This window comes from Ursus americanus, chromosome 3 (assembly GCF_024610735.1).
Source record: "Ursus americanus isolate L20-20 chromosome 3, mUrsAme1.1.p, whole genome shotgun sequence".
Taxonomy (NCBI): Eukaryota; Metazoa; Chordata; class Mammalia; order Carnivora; family Ursidae; genus Ursus; species Ursus americanus.
This window is the reverse complement of record NC_142129.1, coordinates 75,458,590-75,477,899: the sequence shown is the minus strand read 5'-3', so window position 1 is coordinate 75,477,899 and position 19,310 is coordinate 75,458,590. Positions and strand designations below refer to the sequence as shown.

Here is a 19,310-nt window from a genome sequence, read left to right as displayed (position 1 = left end):
TAATACAAACCCATAAACGTGCACAATCCTGTATATTGATTCAAATAAACAAAATCCAGTTGGATACATAACCTGATATTGTGGTTTGGGTAGGTACCATTTTATTTTGTCAAACATCAAATGGGAAGAGTAATAGAATACGCATATTGTTTGGGTTAGTTGGCACTTTGTTGCTCTCACAAATGTGACCCACCCTTTAAAGTAAAATCACTAATTCAGTGTTGTGAGTTGGCAACAACAGGACCTTTTCCACATTCCAACGTTTGTCATCATTAGAAAATATGCTCTAGATGTATACGTTTTATAATAAAATGTTTGCGTTGTTTTGTTAATTGTCCCTAGGGTGACCTCTCTAGGATCATTCATTAGGGAAGGGAAGAAATAAATGGCAAATAAAGAGAAAGATGTAATTTAATTTTAGTCTGATGAGAGTGAGATGATTTTTGCTCTATTAAATTCTTTTAATTTAACATCTGTTTTTTGTAATGACAATTTAAATGGTTATTTCTATGTGTGACCCTAATATCAAACATTCTTAGGACTGGTCAGACTATGCACATAATCACATTTTCCTATGATTCTTTTTGATCTGTTTCTATGAAAATAATCTATAATATTTTTTCTACAGAAAGAATAGTGAAAAATCAGTCTTTTCTCTAGCAAGTTTATTTTAAATTTGTATTTCATCATTGACAATTTAGGAAAGGTACCTTCAGTCTTATAACTTGTTGCAGCTAAGGTCATATAAACATTTAGGATTGTTATCAAATGGGAGGAAATTCTAAGTTTCTTTTTTGTTGTTGTTGTCTTCCATATAAAAGCTATAATGTTTCAGGACATTTTAGTTTTTCCTTAACAGTGAAGAATCACAGCTCTCCTTTATCCTGCACTCATTAACTAAGGCCTTGAAAGGTCCCTGTGCAAATCACAGGGCTTTAAGCATAAGCTTTATTACTTTATTACATGTTACATCTACCTCTGTGAAGACCCTATGAAATAGACATTATTATTATTATTTGCATGCCAGAAATAAGGTCTCCTAGGCTTAGAAACATCAAGAGATTGCCCACAAATATCGCAGATCAAGTAATCTGGACCTTCTTGGGTTCAGGTCCAATTTGTTTAATCTGATGTGTACCTTTTTATTCTCCAGTACCTACACCTCTTAAGCTCTAATGCTGTGATTTCTATTTATTCGAGGCCTTCAAAACTTAAACTAGAGTTTATTTTATTTATTTTATTTATTAATTAATTCTAGATATCACTAAGTGATAGTGGCAATATGCCTATTATCACACCAGACTAATATATTCAGTCATTTAGTCATCAAATATTTATTTGGTATCTGCTAAATGTTTACATACTCCTAGGCTCTGGAAAGATAATGATGAGTGAGAAAGATATGGTCCTTGCTCTCTCACATCTTTTAATCTAGTGAAAATAATGATGAGAGATTGCAGACAAATGAGAAACTAAGATACGTGTTCTGGGACACTTAATTCAATAGACAAGAGGACTGATAAGTGGAAAAAGTCAATATCACAAAGAAGTGTTAAGACTTAGCCAGTAAAATAGAGGGTAGATAAATCAGCGTGTTCCAACTCCCAGGGATCAATATGTGAGGACCCTTTTGTTGTGGTGTTTATTTGCCTGGGAATGTCCTTTGCCAAGACATGCCTAAACAAACACCTATTTATTTGCCAAGGACCAGTGAATATGTTATCTCTTAAAAGCCCTTTTATGACCCTGCCAAGCTATTAGTTTCCTTGATGTAAGTGTTTTCTCATTTGTATATGGAGAAAATAATTGCCTTTGATGAACTTTTAGCACAATGCTTGCTATAAAGCTGTCATTAAATTATTGTTATCAGTTATTGCTACTACTCTGTGGTCTCACCATTTTTGGGATTCAGTTGTAGCATTCATATCCTCATATGCTTTAATAATAATCATTAGTTATGTAATTATTTTGCCGTTTATAGATTTGCCCACAAAAGAGTAAGTCGTTCTTGGGCATGACTAAGTACCTGAATAGTGCCACCTGGGTAGGAGTCTCAAAGAAACAAAAATTGTTCATTTGAAATAAAAGGATATTCAGTTATTCTTCTTTGAATGAGTTTCCTGCATAAAAAATGGAGACTTTTTGAAGGAATATATCCTTTAATTGGATAAAGAAGAGGTCTCTAGACTTCTGACTGTATACTTCTTCAAGTAAAAACTACCTGAATATATCCCAATACTTACATATTTATTTATAAATGATGTTCATTTACTATTGTACTAATACATTATGAACATTATAAAACAATCATGAGATAAGAATTAGGAATAAAATAATTATTAAATTATATTTCCATGTACTTTTAACTTTCTCATTAGAAGTATATCATTAACTCTCTTTGATGTGACTCCATATTTTAAATAGTGTTAAAATTTTTGATATTTTTATATGATTTCTTGGCATATCTGATGATATCATCATTGATTTTTATTTCATGGTGCATGGTTCAAAAGTTTAGACTTACAGAAGACAAGTCAGCTCTGCCTGTCTCTCTCACTCTTTTTTTTTTTTTTTGGTATTTCATATGTTTGCATTTGCAGTATAATCTTCAGTCTGAGCCTTAACATGAGATAATTTAACTCTCCATTTATTTTAGACAAAGATTAATATTCATAAAAGTTGAAATATTGTATTTCTGTCATGACCAAGCCAGGATTGTTTATCTACTTTGGAGAGCAGTGTCCTGGAATTATATTTACCTGGTGCAATTTATGACTATATGGTAGGTTTTGAAGCCGTTTTATCACTTAGGAGGGTTTCTTAAAATATGGGAATTCCCAGGGCCCAGCTACCATAGATTTAACTCAATAGATTAAATTCAATTTTAATTCTAAAACACACTTGAAATTGAGAAGTAGAGGATATAAATTCTAGATTGTCTGTGCACTTAAAAAAAAAAAAACTCCCTCTTTCTTAATCATGGTTAATTGTAGAACTGTTAAGTAGAATATGGCCCATGTTTACATTCTGAGTGGTAGCAAGTGGCATACAGCTCATAAAGGTACATCTTCTATAAACCGAGGCTTATGTGGTGAAGAATCCTAGGGGAAGGAGTTTGTAGTGCCAGCTGCCAGAGAAAAATATTGTAGATTGTTTTCTAGAGCCCAGAAAGAAAAGGAAAAGAAGAAAAATCTAGGAAAGCTATGGAGAATGAAGAGATTCCTGTTAAAGAATGGCAGAGGTGGTTATGTTGGCTTCTATGACAATGTCCTCAATGAATTAGAGCTCAGAGTGTGCACTGATTATATTTTATTTGTGTTTATATTTTAAGTGCTTTATTCATACATGGTACATGTTAAGGCAATAAAAGATGAAGGACATTTTGGTTTGCTCAGCAATGTACTACTAATTCTATAGTTATTCTCTATCATACAGTAATTATCTGTGAGTTTGCTTTATCTCATAGATGCAATATATCTAGTAAAAGTACTTAGATAGTTACATTTAAATATTTATTTTTAAGTAAGATTCCTAATATAAGTATGCAGAGTTATAACTCTAGCAGCTGCATACAGCATGCACTCACAGGAAAACTATTCCAGAATGGAGAACTCATTCAATGATGTAAGTATAATAAAAATATATGCTTCTTATTGGAGATACAGTAATACAGGTAGAAGATTTGCATTATTCTATATTTATACATGCAGGTATCATCATATTACACCTAGCAACATGGTTTAACTACCTCAAAAGAAATAGATAGAAATTACTATAAATAAATAGAAAGAAATAAATTTTGCTATGATAAATATAAATTATTATCAATATTTTTAAATATTGTATTTATTTATTTGACAGCACAAGCAGGAGGGAGTGGCAGGTAGAGAGGGAGAAGTAGGCTCCCTGCTCAGCAGAGAGCCTGACACAGGGTTCCATCCCGGGATGGAGGCAGACTGACCGAGCCACCCAGGTACCCTAATAAATTCAAATTATTGAATGAGCAAGTATTTATATAGAAATAAGCACCACACTTAAAGTCTCCCATAATTGACTCATAAGATTTTCATCAATATTATTCCAATTTTGTCAGTAGGGAATTTCAGATCAGCAAGGCTTAACTATGTACTCTGATATATCATTAGCAAATTATCATTAAACTCCTCCACAATATATTTGTTTGCGTCTGACTTTAATAATACAAAATCAGTACTTTATTTTTTTAGTATTTTATTTTTAAAATTTACTTTATGTCCTCTTTTTTTCAAGTATTATATTCTTTATATTAACAATTGGTAATATATCCTAGATTTTCTGAGTCAGATCTGGACACTGTGTGTTGTGCCTATGTACCTAAACAATTCACTTTTCTACTGATACTTTGGTTTCTTGGTCTATATCAATAAGTAACCCAGAAATATTTTGATAAGAATAAATATGGGTGATGGATTCAGGGACTTTAAAAATTTTTTTTTTCTCTCCAGGCAAAGTTCTATTAATAAATTATGTTCAAATTATCATTAAGTTATTTCTGGCCACACTTCTTCCCCTAAAGAGAAACGAAAAATGTTTATTGGTTCTGTCTTCCTTCATTTTGATTCACATTTTATAAATGGCTCAAGTCATTAATTTATATGATTGAGTCATATGATTATTGGAAGAAAAAATATTCATGGTTTCTGACTCAAAAAATGTGAGGTTTTATCTCAATTCTTTACCCTACCTACTGTGCAACTTTGGGCAACTCATTTATCCTCTCTGGGTTTTAGTCTTCTTGTGTATAGAATTAGAGTAACAGTAACACCACCTTATCTGCATTACTTATTGGTAGAAGGGATTAAAAAGATAATTGATAGACATGGACTTTGTAATGCATAAAGATGACTACGGATTTAAAATTAGTGCCTCACTTTTGCCTGAAAAAGAGGCAATGCTGTTTGAAAGACAACTATTGAGATGGTGTTGACACAGAATGAAAGGAACTCTCTCATTCTTTGATCTGAATATACTGATCATTTAAACCCATGGTACAATCAGTTGGTTCAGGTCAGAGGGGCCAGGACCTGATTATAGAGAATCACGTTGCACAAACTGTAGGACAAAGAATTCAACAGAAAACTGCATCAGAGCAGTAAAGAAGTTGAAGCAGCAAACTGCACTTTTTTTTATATGTAAGGGTCAGGGTCAGGTAAAAAAGCAAATGGGGAAGTCCAGAAGGCCTTGGCCCGAGATCTTTTCAAGCAGACCTGTGCTCCAATATTGTGACCCCAACAGAGAAACAGGCAAAATTAGCATGGAGCCCATTGATCCATTAGAGAAGACATGATGAGTCCACATCTAAACTGTCCTTTGTTCAACCAGCCAATTTCATTTTGGGAAGAGAGCAAAATATGAGTAAAAAGCAACTTAGAAAAAAAGAATGTGATTAAAATGCAAATGAACATGCCAAGGGAGGCAAAAGAGAAAGTTAGATAACACTCCATTGTTTGAAGTAGAAACTGTGGCATTTTCAAGATTAAGACTCCAACACACCGTCATTTTGCAGCTGAGAAAACCAGGCCTTGAGAGGATAGGTCATATGCATGGTTCACAAGGACCAGGATTTGGATATAGTTCTGTCTGATGTCAAACCCTGTGTTCTTGAACCCTATATCATACTCTACACGATGATTGTGAAGATGTGCTCACTTGGTGGTCACCAACGACGGTTTATTATGTTTAGTGCTTTCAAAATATAAGTAAATGTAAAACAGATAGTTGAGTACGTAATAGCTCACTTTCTCGTATTGTCATCACTCACATGAAACGTATACACAAACACATACAGACAAATAAGATGTCTCATGGAAAATGTCAAAGAAGGTTATGGGTATCTTTAGGAGAAAGCAGGAGGGAAAATCTATATTAAAATAAACTTAGTAATCAATATTATAAATAGCGCCAAAAGAGTGAAGGGATAATAACATTGACTTAAATGTCAAATTCTCCTTTCATTAAAGCCACCTTCTATCATTAAAGAATTTCAACCTGGATTATTTTACGCCACTCAAGTTCATCATATGTAGGTTACTAGCCATCAAACAAGTCTTTCCTGAAGGCAAGACACAGAGGCAAACATAATAATCACTGCAGATAATAAGACTGCCAAAGGTTGCAGCGAGGTTTAGAAATCCCCAGTCAAATTTAACTGTCTGTTCTCAAGATGTGTACATTACCAGTCCAATTATCCTAATGTGTATTCTCATTTATAGAATACACACCCTTAAAACTTAAAAAAAAAAAAAACACATCTGAAAGTCTTTATCTCTTAAATTTATTTTGCTACCACTTTCACCCCCTGAGAAGCTAAACATTTCCTGATGTTTATTCTTTTGACAGTGAGTTGACATTTTATTTAAACAAAGTCCTTTTCTTTGTTTCTAAGTAGTGAGAGATAAAATTGGAATTTTGTATTTGAATGTCAAATTACTTTAATGGAAAAAAACTACCTAAGGTGGGTGTTGGCAGATAGGTAGAAACTAATAATTCCAGTGCAATACACATATTAATTAAAAAAAACTCTCTCTCTCTCTCTCTCTCTCTCACACACACACACACACACACACACACACACTAATGGCTAACATTTAAATTGACATATCATTTTCCATTTTTTGTTAAAGATGAATTCAGGTGATTCACTTTTCTATATATGGAGGATCTGAGCTGTTATAAAGATATAGACAGAATTAAACGATGCTTTCAAATCTTAATTTGAGAAAATTTTCATCTTCCCACCCTTGACTCATCATGGTATAAGCATCCCTTCTCTCTGTCTCTCAGAAAGGAAGACATTGCACTGTATTTCGGTCTCTCGTGGAGCTCCTGCCCTGGGAGTACATCATCAAGGAGGAATGTGACTCTGACCTTGGGGCTAGGAGCTAACTATAAATTTGTACTTGTGTTGCCTCTGCCACACTGTTCGCAGAGAGGTTCCTCATGCTACAATGATAAGTGAGGAAAGGGTTGGCGAAAATGTCATGATCTCTTAAAAATTATTTAAGAGTCAACAGATTTTTGCCTAACTTCTTGATAACACTTTATAAAGGAAGTTTTATAGAGAAAGTTTGTTTATACCCTTTACGTAGAAGCACAGTAGTGATATTGCTTTCTATTTCTATAAAATATACGCAAACTGGACTGCTTATAGAATTTCTGAATATTAGGGCTTAATGGAAATGTAGAGATAATTTTGCCTTTGTTTTTACCTTATCGGTGAGGAAACTGAAGTCCAGAGAATTTGAATAAGTTTGCTGAATACCTTCCATCATCTAGAATTAGGGCCTGGAGGCCTGTCAGTGCTGTGTTCGTTACTCTAAGACACACTTCTCGGATAAATTAGTGCGCCTTGTAACTTAAAATGCCTTACTTCATGTGTTAGTGGAAATACAGAATGGGAATATTCTAGCTGAAAGTAATTACAGAGTTCCTCTAGTGGAATTTCTTATTTTGCAAGTAAGCAAACAGGCCCACCAAACTTGCGTCAAGGAACAGCAAACTTGCCTGAAGCAAGAACAATACATGTGGAACTGGAATCTGCATGTTATAACAACTAGTCTGGTGTTATGATATCATAGTTGAGTATATCATTTTGTTCACACACTAGCAAAACCCAGTCACATCTATGCTCATCTCTTTTCCTCTTTTTTTCCTGTGCTCTATGTTTTCCTTTGCTCAAAATCATTATTTGAGTATTATAAAAAAAAAACTGTACTGTTACGGTAATGATGATTTCTTAAATAATACCCAAATTTCTGCCTTAATACGGAAAGTAGTGGTAGCAGCAACAACACCTACATTTGTCTGTGAATCTGCTGTAGGGAATAGAGAAGGCAAGGGGAAAGAGGCTCTTGTATTCTCTGCAGATGGGAGGGGGAGCCGTGAAAGCTGGCCATGGTCAAACTGTAGGATCGCAAGCTCTTAGAACCATCGCACTCTAACATGATTTACTGTTGGTGTGGGGGCAACACATCACCAACAGGCCTTGTGCTTTTGTGTGGGAGATGCACAGCCTCCTACTTCAAAATTTCGTGATTACAATTCATAACATGGAGAAGGGCTTACAAAATTGATCTTATCATAATTCAAACGCAGTAATTCAGGAGAATGTTAATGTTAGTAAACGTTCAAGGAAATACAGTGTACGTTAGAAAAAATAATTGCTTACATCTCACCTGATGTTTGCTGACTGTTTTCCAAATTCAGAGCAAAATAAAAAGGGAAATGATACCGGTATTGTTTTGGGCTGTTGAAGCACCTTAGTGGTCTGGATCTAACATAAAGAGGGTAGACCTACTTTTCATGAAGTCACACTCCTTTGTATATGTGTTACAACAGCACCCTTAACTCCTCGTGATAATGGGGTATTGTTTATAACACAAACACCTAAAGCAATTTATAGAAACTAAATGGTACAGAATGTAGCTACTGACTTTGACATTGTCTGTGATCACAAGAAATTGAAATAAAAAATATTTTCCTGTACTTTGTCATCACCCTCCTACTTAGTAAGCATTACATTAATATTTCAAATTAATCTACTTGATCGTACAAAAAATTTAGGCTGTAGTGTTTCAAATTGGTCTAGGTAGGTAAAATAACATTTTTCTAATAGTCTTTTTATGGTAAAAATCAGGATCCAGAATTTTTATTTCTTTGATTTCACCGCAATGGCTAAAGAGAGATATTAATTTGCTAAATCATCCACTGTATACATACTGCTCAAGCTAACACATGCCACAATGTCTTTCTTTCTTTTTTTTTTTTTTTAAGATGCTATTTATTTACTTGAGAGAGCGAGAGCAAGCGCCAGAGAGCACCAGCGGGGCGGCAGGGGGTGGTGAGAGAAGGTGAGCAGAGTGAAGGGCAAAGGGAGAAGCAGACTTCTCACTGAGCAGGGAGTCCGATGTGGGGCTAGTTCCCAGGACTCCAGGATCATGACCTGAGCCGAAGGCAGATGCTTAACTGACTGAGACACCCAGGTGCCCCATTTGCCACAATTTCTTGTACAGAGAATTTTATATATGCTCAGAGATAAAGTTTCTCCCTTTACTTTCCCTAAGTTTTCTCATTTTTAAAGGCAAAATTCAAAGGATTCACTTAGTGCTTAGTTTAATTTTAATGTTTTCCAAGGCTTAAATCACTCAGCATATAAATCAAGGTGTTCTAAGATTTTTTTTTCAGATGCCTTTTTGGATAATTATAAATAAGAAGAGAGGGCACTTACGTACTTAGCTAGAAAGAATATTAAAGTATACTAGCTTTATTTTAAGAAATTAAATAAGAAAATTAAAATTTCCCTTTGAACCTGGAATAAGATGGAGTTAATAAATATTTGTTGAAGAAATGGAGAAAAAAATGAACAAAAAGATGATTTGGAGAAAAACAACAAAAAATACACATAAAACCAATCCTAACCCCAGAGCATAATGCTATTTTAATCTATACCAAATCAGACCTTTTCCTATGTACATATGCACAAATATATAGATACATTCATTTGTTTTTTAAATATAAAATCATGTTCATTTATACTGGTATATACTAGGTTTTCACTCAAGAAGACAAAAAGCAGTTATTTCCGAATCAACATCCCAAGTTGTTTTTAAGATCATATGATATCCATTTTATGACTGGGAAACAATTATTCATCAGTCTTGTATTGTTGGACATCAAGTAGTTTCGATCTAGTTTTTTTATTTTATTTTTTATTTTTATTTTTAGAAAGGTGGGGGAAGGGGCAGAAGGAGAGGGAAAGAGAATCTTAAGCAGGCTCCACACCCAACACACAGCCTGACGCTGGCTGGGCTCAATCTCTCCACCCTGAGATCATGACCTGAGCCGAGATCAAGAGTCGCACGCTCTACCGAGTGAGTCAGCCAGGTGCCCTCAATTATTTCTTGATCGAAGCGGAGCATTATGATGTGGCCTTTTGTTGTCATTTTTAAATGTGGAAATAGCCATGTCCACAGTGGCCCAAATGCAGGAGCGAGGTCACTAATATGTGGAGTTATCTTCCAACCCTATCAATAATATCTACTTTAATAACGGAGGCATTGTAGGTTTCCACTCAGTTCATTTCTGATTTGTTCAAATATTTTGGATACATTTAATAAAAAAAAAGAAAACAAAAACAAGAAAATGACTTTCTAAATAACCACAGATTTTCCCATAAGTATCCAGATAACTTCATTGTGAAAGAAGTTTTATATTAAACATTATATATGTACATATATAATGATATTAAACATTGCATACAGTGATGTTAAACATATATATGTGTGTGTATATATATATACACAGAGAGAGAGAGAGATTAAAAGAGAGAGAGAGTTAAAATTTAAGGGCATTGAGGATTTCCTGCTGTTGAATTATTTAAGGATCATCTAACTATTTTTCACCCTGTAATGCTAATAAATATTGAGTGGAAGAAATCCAGCAAACAGGTATTCCCTAAAAACTGAGATGTCTGTCTTCTCTGGTGATATTTTAAAATCCATGCTTTGTTTGGATAAATGCAAAAATCTTACTTTTTCCTCCTCACCACAGGATCCTATCCGTATCCAAGAAGATTTTGTCTGGCTTTATTTTGACCAGTTTGTATCTTGAAAACAATATATTTGTTTCCTACTCCAAGCACAGGGTTATATATTGGCTACAGTTTTCAAACCACGGAATCTGTGGCGTTTCCTTTTTGAGAATCGCTGTTCTTGATTTTCCAATGGAAAAAGAGCAAGCTGTGTTCTTATGATTTGTGACTCTTCCTCTTCTCTCTTCTCCTTTCCCTTCCCCTTTCCTTCTCTTCCTGAGCGATTCAGCCCTACAGGCTTTAGGTGGGGAGGAGCACAGAAGGCAAGGTATGAAATCACCTTGGGGTGGACCTGGTGGGCAATGTTAGGAATCAAAGCAGAATGAGGAAGGCATCCCTATGGAAAGGGTGAGGTAGCTGGGTGTGGGGCATCCCTGTGGAGGGATGGCCTGCTGTGGGGTTTCAGAGCCCAAGTAGGGTGGGAGGATGTCTGCATGTGAACCACCCTGAACAAGGTGAAGGTGGTGTTTATCCTAGTGCAAGAGTTGCTAAACAAGGTGTCCACACAGGGGATGAGGGCTGTGGTAGTGAGAGATTGGTTAGTGTACAGGGTGAATGAAATGTTAATTAATAAATTAAGAATAATGGGACCTAGGTTTCTCACTGTCCAAGAAGGAAGCTGCAGATAGGGAAAGGGAGAAAACTAGAATGAACCCTGAGATGGGGTGTGAACTCATGGATTCCAGTAACTACAGATGTAGAAATAAATTTAAATGCAAATATGTGGGATGCCTGGGTTGCTCAGTCAGTTAAGCATCTGCCTTCAGCTCAGGCCATGATCCCAGGGTCCTGGGATTGAGTTCCACACTGGGCTCCTTGCTCAGCGGGGAGTCTGCCTCTCCCTCTGCCTGCTGCTCCCCCTGCTTGTGCTCCCTTGCTTGCTCTTTCTCTGACAAATAAAAAAATAATAAATGCAAATATGTAATATATGTATATATAAATGTAATTATAGCTATAGATAATGACTCTAAGTACGTAAATATCAATGTAGTTAAAATGTATACACACTATTTATTCAGGCACGTGCTGTATCTACTCGTGAGCAGGGCCTTGGAGAAGTAAGCTAGCTTGCATCTTCCATATTACAGGAAACTGAAGTCTGACAGCAGATGTTTTAGACTTCTCATTCCATTGTTGATCTGGATAATTCTCATGGGTCCTTTAAAACCATTCCAAGCATCAACCTCTCAGGGAGCCTTCTTTGATATTCTCCAGACTGTCATCTATTTCCATGCTTCCTGAGCCCGCTTCTGTCAGAGCATCTATTGCTCTGTTTACTCTGTCCATCTACTTCTCGATCCCACACCCCTGTGCTCTTCCCTCATTTATTTTCTCACACAGAGCTAACATAGAATGGAGACTCATCAGAGTTTGTTCATCACAAATTTGAAGGTGTATGAGAGAAAGAACACATTTCAGGTGAAAGAACACAAGCTTTGATACTCCTGAAATCTTGGTTAGTATCTTTATGCTGTAATTTACTGATTTTGGAAACTTGGATGCATTTCCTAATTTCTCTGAGCCTGAGTTTCTTCATCCATAAAGTTTCAATAATAACACTTCTTTTATTGCAATGCATGATTTTCATTTTCGGGGATGTAGAAGAGTAAGTATATAATGAATAGGTATATGAAATTTACTTCTAAATATTAATTGTTATGTGAGTAATAATTTCTATTCCATACTGATTTCTATTCCATACATGAAATAATAAGTTGCTTATGATTAGAGATTCAAAGAAATGGTGGTTGGTTGACTATAGACACATACACATTCAAAAATTCTCCCTTTACACTGTGGCTTTGTTTTCATTTACTCTTTTCATATTTTGAGAAATCTCTTATTTCTTAGTTTTTATAAACACTCCCTGGAGTATGTATTTTTCTAAAAAGGTAAATATTTTCTAAGAAAGAAAATGAAACATTTTGTGAATTACATTTCCCAAGACATGAATCTGTTTTTCACCCTTTTATGTCATTTTCATATATAGATACATACTTTTTACTTGAAAATGCATTGAATTGGCTATCAGCAAATCATATCTAGCCAAATGGAAAGTGTAAAAGCTGTTCTAGATAACTACCAGCTATTTTGATTTAGATAATTATTCCCTCTAATTAACTGAAAATTGTAATAACAACATCAGTTGTCTTAGTCGGCTTGGATTGTCATAGGAAAATACCAAAGGCTGGGTTGCTTAAACAACAGCAATTTATTTTTCTCACAGTACTGGTGGCTGAGGAATTCTGAGATCAAGGTGTCAGCAAGGTTGTTTTCTGGCGAAGGCACTCTTTCTTGGTTGTATATGGCCACCTTCTTGCTATGTCCACATATGGCCTTTCTCAGTGTGTGTGGGAGGAGAGAAAGTAAACAAACTCTCTAGTGCCTCTTCTTGTAAGGATACTAATCCTGTTGGAACTGGGTCCCACCCTAATGACCTCTTTGAACCTCGGTTACTTTAGAGGCCCCGTCTTCAAATAAAGCTAGCTTAGTGTTAGGTCTTCAACGTATGAATTTTGGAGGGGGGACACAGTCAGTCTTAATCAGTATTAATAAGAATTGATTTCTTCTTTAGTTGTACTTATTAAAAAAAAATCTATCAATCGCATAAATTTCCAGGCAATGGATTGAATAAATCTGATATATGGACATCTTTAGTCAAATTTATTTTCACAGCCAATATTTGCCAAAGATTTTATTTCTAAAAATATATCTGACTAATATAGTCTAAGAAGTTATAATGATGCATATGTTCAAGGATTTCCATTTCAGCATCAAAGTAATAGGAAAAAACTGGAAGCAACTTAAAGGTTTATTTCTAACTAAATGACTATGTAAATTTTAGTATGTTAATATGATGGAATAACATGTAGTGGTTTAAAAGAATGTGGGAAATCTGTATGTATTGATATGGAAATATGGGTAATCTATATTTTTACTGCAAACAACATAGTTGAGGAGAGTTATTTGCTTAAAACAAATGATTTATGTATGTATAGTAGCAATACTAAATATTAGCAAGAAAATGTATGTAAATGTAATAAATATATTAGGAGGAGACCCTGGAAGGAAGAAGGAGTTAAGTGAGAGATAGTTTTCTTTTTAGTCTATACTCTTCTTCAATTTTTAAATTATGTTTACCATGAGTTTCTATAACTTGCTAGAATAAGTAAATAGAAGGGAGTGGGAGCCGCGAGGCCTATTCTATAAAATCCACTCTATCCAATGGCTTTTTTAGATCTAACACACAGATCTATTATTAAACACATATTTAATAGCTACTTATTTTTTACAACTTTACTTTGTCTAAAAGATAGAACTATGATGTTATAAGATTTGTAAAATTAAAAAAATTATAAAAAACAAGAATACACAAAGAAACGTTGGTAATCAATGCATTTATGCTACATCAAAGTTTATTTCTCCGTATAGACCAAGTCTTGAATTTTACTAGAGCATGTTGCATCAGCATATTTTGAGCCCTGGATGTTAGCATGTGTTTTTAAACAAGCAAAAATGGACTTATGATTTTATGTTGCCAACATAATTTCTTAGGAAAGATATTAACTATATCGCCTTAAAAGTTTTACTGACTATACTATACAAATGCAATATATATATATATATATATATATAAATAAAACAATAAAAATAGGTTTATGAAACTTCCACATTGCACTAAATTTGATTTAAAAGTAGGAGAAATTTTCCTTAAATTACATTTCTCTTTTACCAATTCATCATTAAATTGTCAAAAATCTTTATTTAGCTCTTCCCCAAATTCCTGCATTTTTCTACAAATGCATTATTAATACATTTCCCTACAGTATTAACTCTGTTTAAAATTCCATGGTTTTCATGTTTTATTCACTCTCTTCCGTAAATATTCTTTCTCAGCTTGAATTTGAATGTACATGACAGTCTATTAAACATAAAGTTGTTGTTTTTTTTTGAGAAGTGAGCTCAAGAGTCCAGTTTCAAAAAACCTAAGATATACTCATTATATTCTTTTTTTTTTTTTTTGGTTTGACAAATTAAAACAGCAATGTCATGTTGCAGGTGAAAATTGTAATCACTGGGAATTTTTTCAGCTTCAATCCAGAGACAGTTCAGTACCCTTATTTTTACAGAACTAGTTCATTCTTTTTTTTCTCCCAATATGGAACGCTTCACGAATTTGCGTGTCATCCTTGCATGGGGGCCACATGCTAGCCTTCTCTGTATCATTCTTTTTTTTTTTTTTTTTTAAGTATATGTGCTGCTGAAGCTAGCACTGACATTATTATTAAATGACACACTTGTGTACTTGGTGACCTCTCTTTCACTACTTAAATATGGAATTAAACTATAAATGATAGCAAATATTCTTTCAATTTCTGTGGTTGTGGAAGAACACCAGATAGCATATTTGCAGGCTTTGTGGTCTAGTTTCAGTATCAAAAATGATTTTGAGCTCATAGTTTGCTTTGATGAAATGACTACATGAAGAGAAAGGCAGTTTTCCAGTTTTAACATTAAAAGCCTAAGATATTGATTTTTTTTTCCTGTTTCTATCCAAGAGAAATCTTTGTACCATAATCCAAAGATTTGCATCAAATTAGTTAGTATTGTTTAGAGGGAAGGTTGAACACAATCTCTTTTTTGGTATAGAAATATAGATGGCAAGTGCAGATGTTTTCAGAGTGCATGCCATGTAGCCTTTTATTGAGTTTATATTGTGGAAATTTATGGTACTGTAAAGATTTATCTAGACATTACTGGGTAACTGATCGCAAATGAAAAAACCTTATAGTTCCTTATGAGGAACTGCATTAAGCACAATGACCTTTGTACTCTTTCAAATAAAAATAAAATAGAATCATAAAAACAATAATTGAGATCCTTTTCTACAGTCCATTTTTTTGAAAAATGATATCGAGCTAATTGACTCTTTATCCTTTGTATTTATCTTTTACTGCAAAGTATTTATCCTGCTGAAAAATATTGCTTTCAAACTGTAAGTGTTCTGTCTCTAAAGCGTAAGGATTAGGGCTGAAAGTGTTTGAACAGGGTAAAAATACCCACATCACTATCTTTGAAGCATTGTCAATTTATGTGACATTTAATTTGAAACATATGTAATATCTGTATGAATACATATAATGTAAAGTCTACAGATCAAAACTTTGTATTCTTTTAGCAGAAAACAAACATGATGATTTCATAAATTAGAGTTGTTCACCATTTTGTTGTGAAGAAATTTTAAAGTAGGACCTCATTACTTGTAGGTGCAATCTCTCTCGGATTCTTTGTACAATAGTACAAAAGTCTTCTATTTGCTTGTGATCGTTAATATATTTTTCCAAGACAAATCACATTAAAAACAATGATTAATGTTGACAATAAATATGTGAATCAAATAATTTATAAATTAAGAAATTGTTCTTGCCACCTTGTTAATTTTCCTACAATCAACTTGACATAGAGGCGTAGGAAACCATTAGTTTCTAAATTTTTATTATATGTATTAAATTTGTAGTAGGTACAATATTTTACTGTACTTTTTATATATTTAGTACAGGACAGCAGCACATATTTTCATTTAAAACTGTGACTACTTTCTTTGAGCTTTTGATGTTTGGTCTACTGATGGACATGTTTCTATTTTCGTTTTTCTTGTCAAATGTTTGCCCACAAAAATGTCAATAAATATCCTGTAAACTACAAATTTGTGACTAAATAGTTTTGATATGTCCAGATAAAAAGAGAGAAAGAAATAATCATCTGGATATTTTTTCTACACTATATGTCAATTTTCTGAATGATCACTCTATTTTCATTTTTTGATCAGGTGTTTGTCATCAACCAACCAATACATTTACTCAGAAATGAAACAAACCAGAGATATCTCTATTCTATTCTTTCTATCAATAGATCCATCTGTCTATCTATCTTGACAAAAATATACTGGTCTAATCTACAACGATCTAATATTTACTTCTAGTGTAAGATCTGAAAATCTCATCAGATAACTTGTCTTGATGCCTTCCAAGCTGCAGAGTTGAAACTTTGTTTTTTCTTCATGCAATTTCTAGATTCTACTCTTTCTTTGGCCACCCACATGTTTTGGAAAATTGTTTTTCAAAAAGACTTAGTGATCCTTTATTTTCTTCTCTTTCATTTTACCTCCTCTATTTTTCTTATTGTTTTGCCATCCTAAAACTGCCATTCTTTCTGATTCCACTTTTTTTGAAATATGGGACAATGAAGAAGAGGGTGAAGAGAGAGGAAGGCAGATGCCTGCTTGGCTACTCATTGTCCCAAGTTAAGACGTGAAAACAACAAACTAAATGCAGTCAGTGTCTTGTGATCTATTTGTTTACAATGTTGATAATCCTTGAGGACCCCAAATTGTCCAGTTTATACAAAGCCTTATCAAGCATAACATAGTGGCCATAATATATTCTGTAACTTTTCCCTAAAGTAAAAACAAAACAAAACAAAACACCTGGACTTGTTCCAGTGTTTTTGTTTTTGTTTTTAATTTGGTTTACTTCCTAAATAAAACGAAACCTCGATTTTTCAACTTCTCTTTGTAAACTGCATTTCTTATCTCCATTGTATTTATTTATTTTCGTATCCAAGCATTGTTCACTATAAAAAAGAGGAAATGTTCGGTTATAAAATGGGGCCTATTTTTAATAGAAAGAAAATATGTGTCGTCATATTTTAGAAATCCTGAAATTCCTATAAGCTTAAACCTTCAGAAAATACATTGGTTAAAAGAAAACAAAAAAACCAAAAAACAAACACATTAGTTTATTATTAGAGATAATCCTTTTGTCTTAGAGATTTCACTCTCAGAGTACGCACAATACTTTTCAAAATATGCTTGAAATGCTGCACTGTTCGATAAGTGTCTTGATTTATTACTAATTTTATTAATTTTTTTAATTTAAGTAATCTCTACATCCAGCGTGAAGCTTGAACTCATGATCCGGGAACCAAGAGTCGCACGCTCCTCCAACTGAGCCAGCCAGGAGACTCAATTCATTGTTAATTTTAAAAATGTCTTCCAATAACTGAATATTTTGGTTCAATAAAATCATATGAAAATATTTCCCATATTCAAGAAGAACATTCAATGGAAATAGGATTTACTCCATTGGCTCTCGTCCACAAGAAGTGTCATTATTTTTAATAAAATAATTATAAAATAATTATTTGTAATAAAAAGCATTATCACTGAACTCCAAATATTGTATATTCTTATTTAGTAATATGTGTCAAACTTAAATATGAGCATAGCTTTAAGTGTCTTTGATGAAAAATCAAAATAAAGTGAATAAAATTTTATAGGCCTATTTTCTCCTGCTAGCATTCCAAATGGAACACTGGAAATGATTAATATAAAAACTCTTCCAATAACAGAATTTTACATATTTAACATATTTAGGATTTCCCCTCTAACATGTCTCATTGAACCTATTTCTAAATCTTTTAATCCCTTATTCCTTTTGATCATTGTTTCCCAACTACACACCTTCCTTGTCAGCCTATTACTTATTTTTGACCCCATCATTTGGATCTTGATTTTGTTGTTGTTGTTGTTATTTTTTAAGATTTTATTTATTTATTCAATGGAGAGAGATAGTGAGAGAGGAAATACAAGCGCAGGGGAGCTGGAGAGGGAGAAGCAGGCTCCCCGCAGAGCAGGGAGCCTGATGTGGGGCCAGATCCCAGGATGCTGGGATCATGACCTGAGCCAAAGTCAGACACTCAACAACTGAGCCACCCAGATGCCCCTGGATCCAGTGTACATTTCCTTTCCAAACAAAACAAATCAAAACAACAAAACAAACTTCTCAACTTCTTTAAATAAAGCCTAGTTATCTTGAGTGGCAAAATTTGGACATCTTCTGTTTCCGTAGTTCATTTATTGACATCCAATCAGTATATTTTTCTTTCCCACCACCGCCAGCAGATCATTGCACAACAGCTTCGCCTGTCCATCTGTATTTGTGCATCTTAACCAGTGCCCTTTTTTTTCACATTGCCTACTCCCTTCATTCTCTTCAACCTATTTTTGCCACTGTGAGCCTCCTGTGTCTTATTCAGCCTCTCTTCAGTGAACTTTTTACAGCCCTTAGCAGAAGCACATGCCTCTACTACGACCAGCCACTTCAACAATAATATTGCTCAAACTCTAAAAATCTTTTATTTCCTTCTCTTAACTTTACCAAAATCAAAGCCTTGGGTATCTCTAAATGATATTTTCTGTGTTGTTAGTTTTGGGCTGCTCTTTGGGCTCAGGGAACATGCATGGAATCAATCCTATAAGGATCCTTGGTTGTGAGGAGCTACTGAATTACTTGGAATGTTGCAGGTCATTTTATATTCTTGCTACAACTGTCAACATATCTCATTACCTACACTGTAGAAATTGACGTAATCCGATTGAGGTGTTTTTAATATCTCTCCTCCTCAATATCCACTTTCTAGTTTTCTTTTTAAGATTAAAGTCCCAGTTAATGTCCTGGGGTCCCCTTTGCTCATTTAATTTGAATTTAATTTATTAATGATCACACTTCTTCTAGGTATTCAGATCTTCTCCTTTGCTTGCTACTTTTCATGCATGCTTAATTCACCCCTACCAAAATGGCTTCCTTCAAGCCTTCTACTTTCTCATGTAGGCATTAAGCCA

At 34.0% G+C, this 19,310-nt stretch overlaps 1 long non-coding RNA gene and 1 other non-coding gene across 3 annotated transcripts in view; one reads left to right on the top strand and one right to left on the bottom strand.

The window, feature by feature from the left end:
* The window catches only part of LOC123789607 (uncharacterized), a 39,199-nt gene extending 21,411 nt beyond the window's left edge, over window positions 1-17,788 (top strand). The window contains exons 1-3 of one of the 2 annotated variants that reach the window (XR_006778848.2): window positions 10,762-10,895; window positions 11,969-12,083; window positions 17,567-17,788. This is a non-coding gene — a long non-coding RNA (uncharacterized LOC123789607). Of the gene's footprint in view, window positions 1-10,761; window positions 10,896-11,968; window positions 12,084-17,566 lie in introns of those variants that run through there. The other variant, XR_015723756.1, reaches the window with a different exon arrangement.
* Window positions 14,781-14,882, bottom strand: LOC148110415 (U6 spliceosomal RNA). Its single transcript, XR_015724088.1, has one exon. It is a non-coding gene; the product is annotated as a U6 spliceosomal RNA (small nuclear RNA).
* Window positions 17,789-19,310: the final 1,522 nt, after the last annotated feature.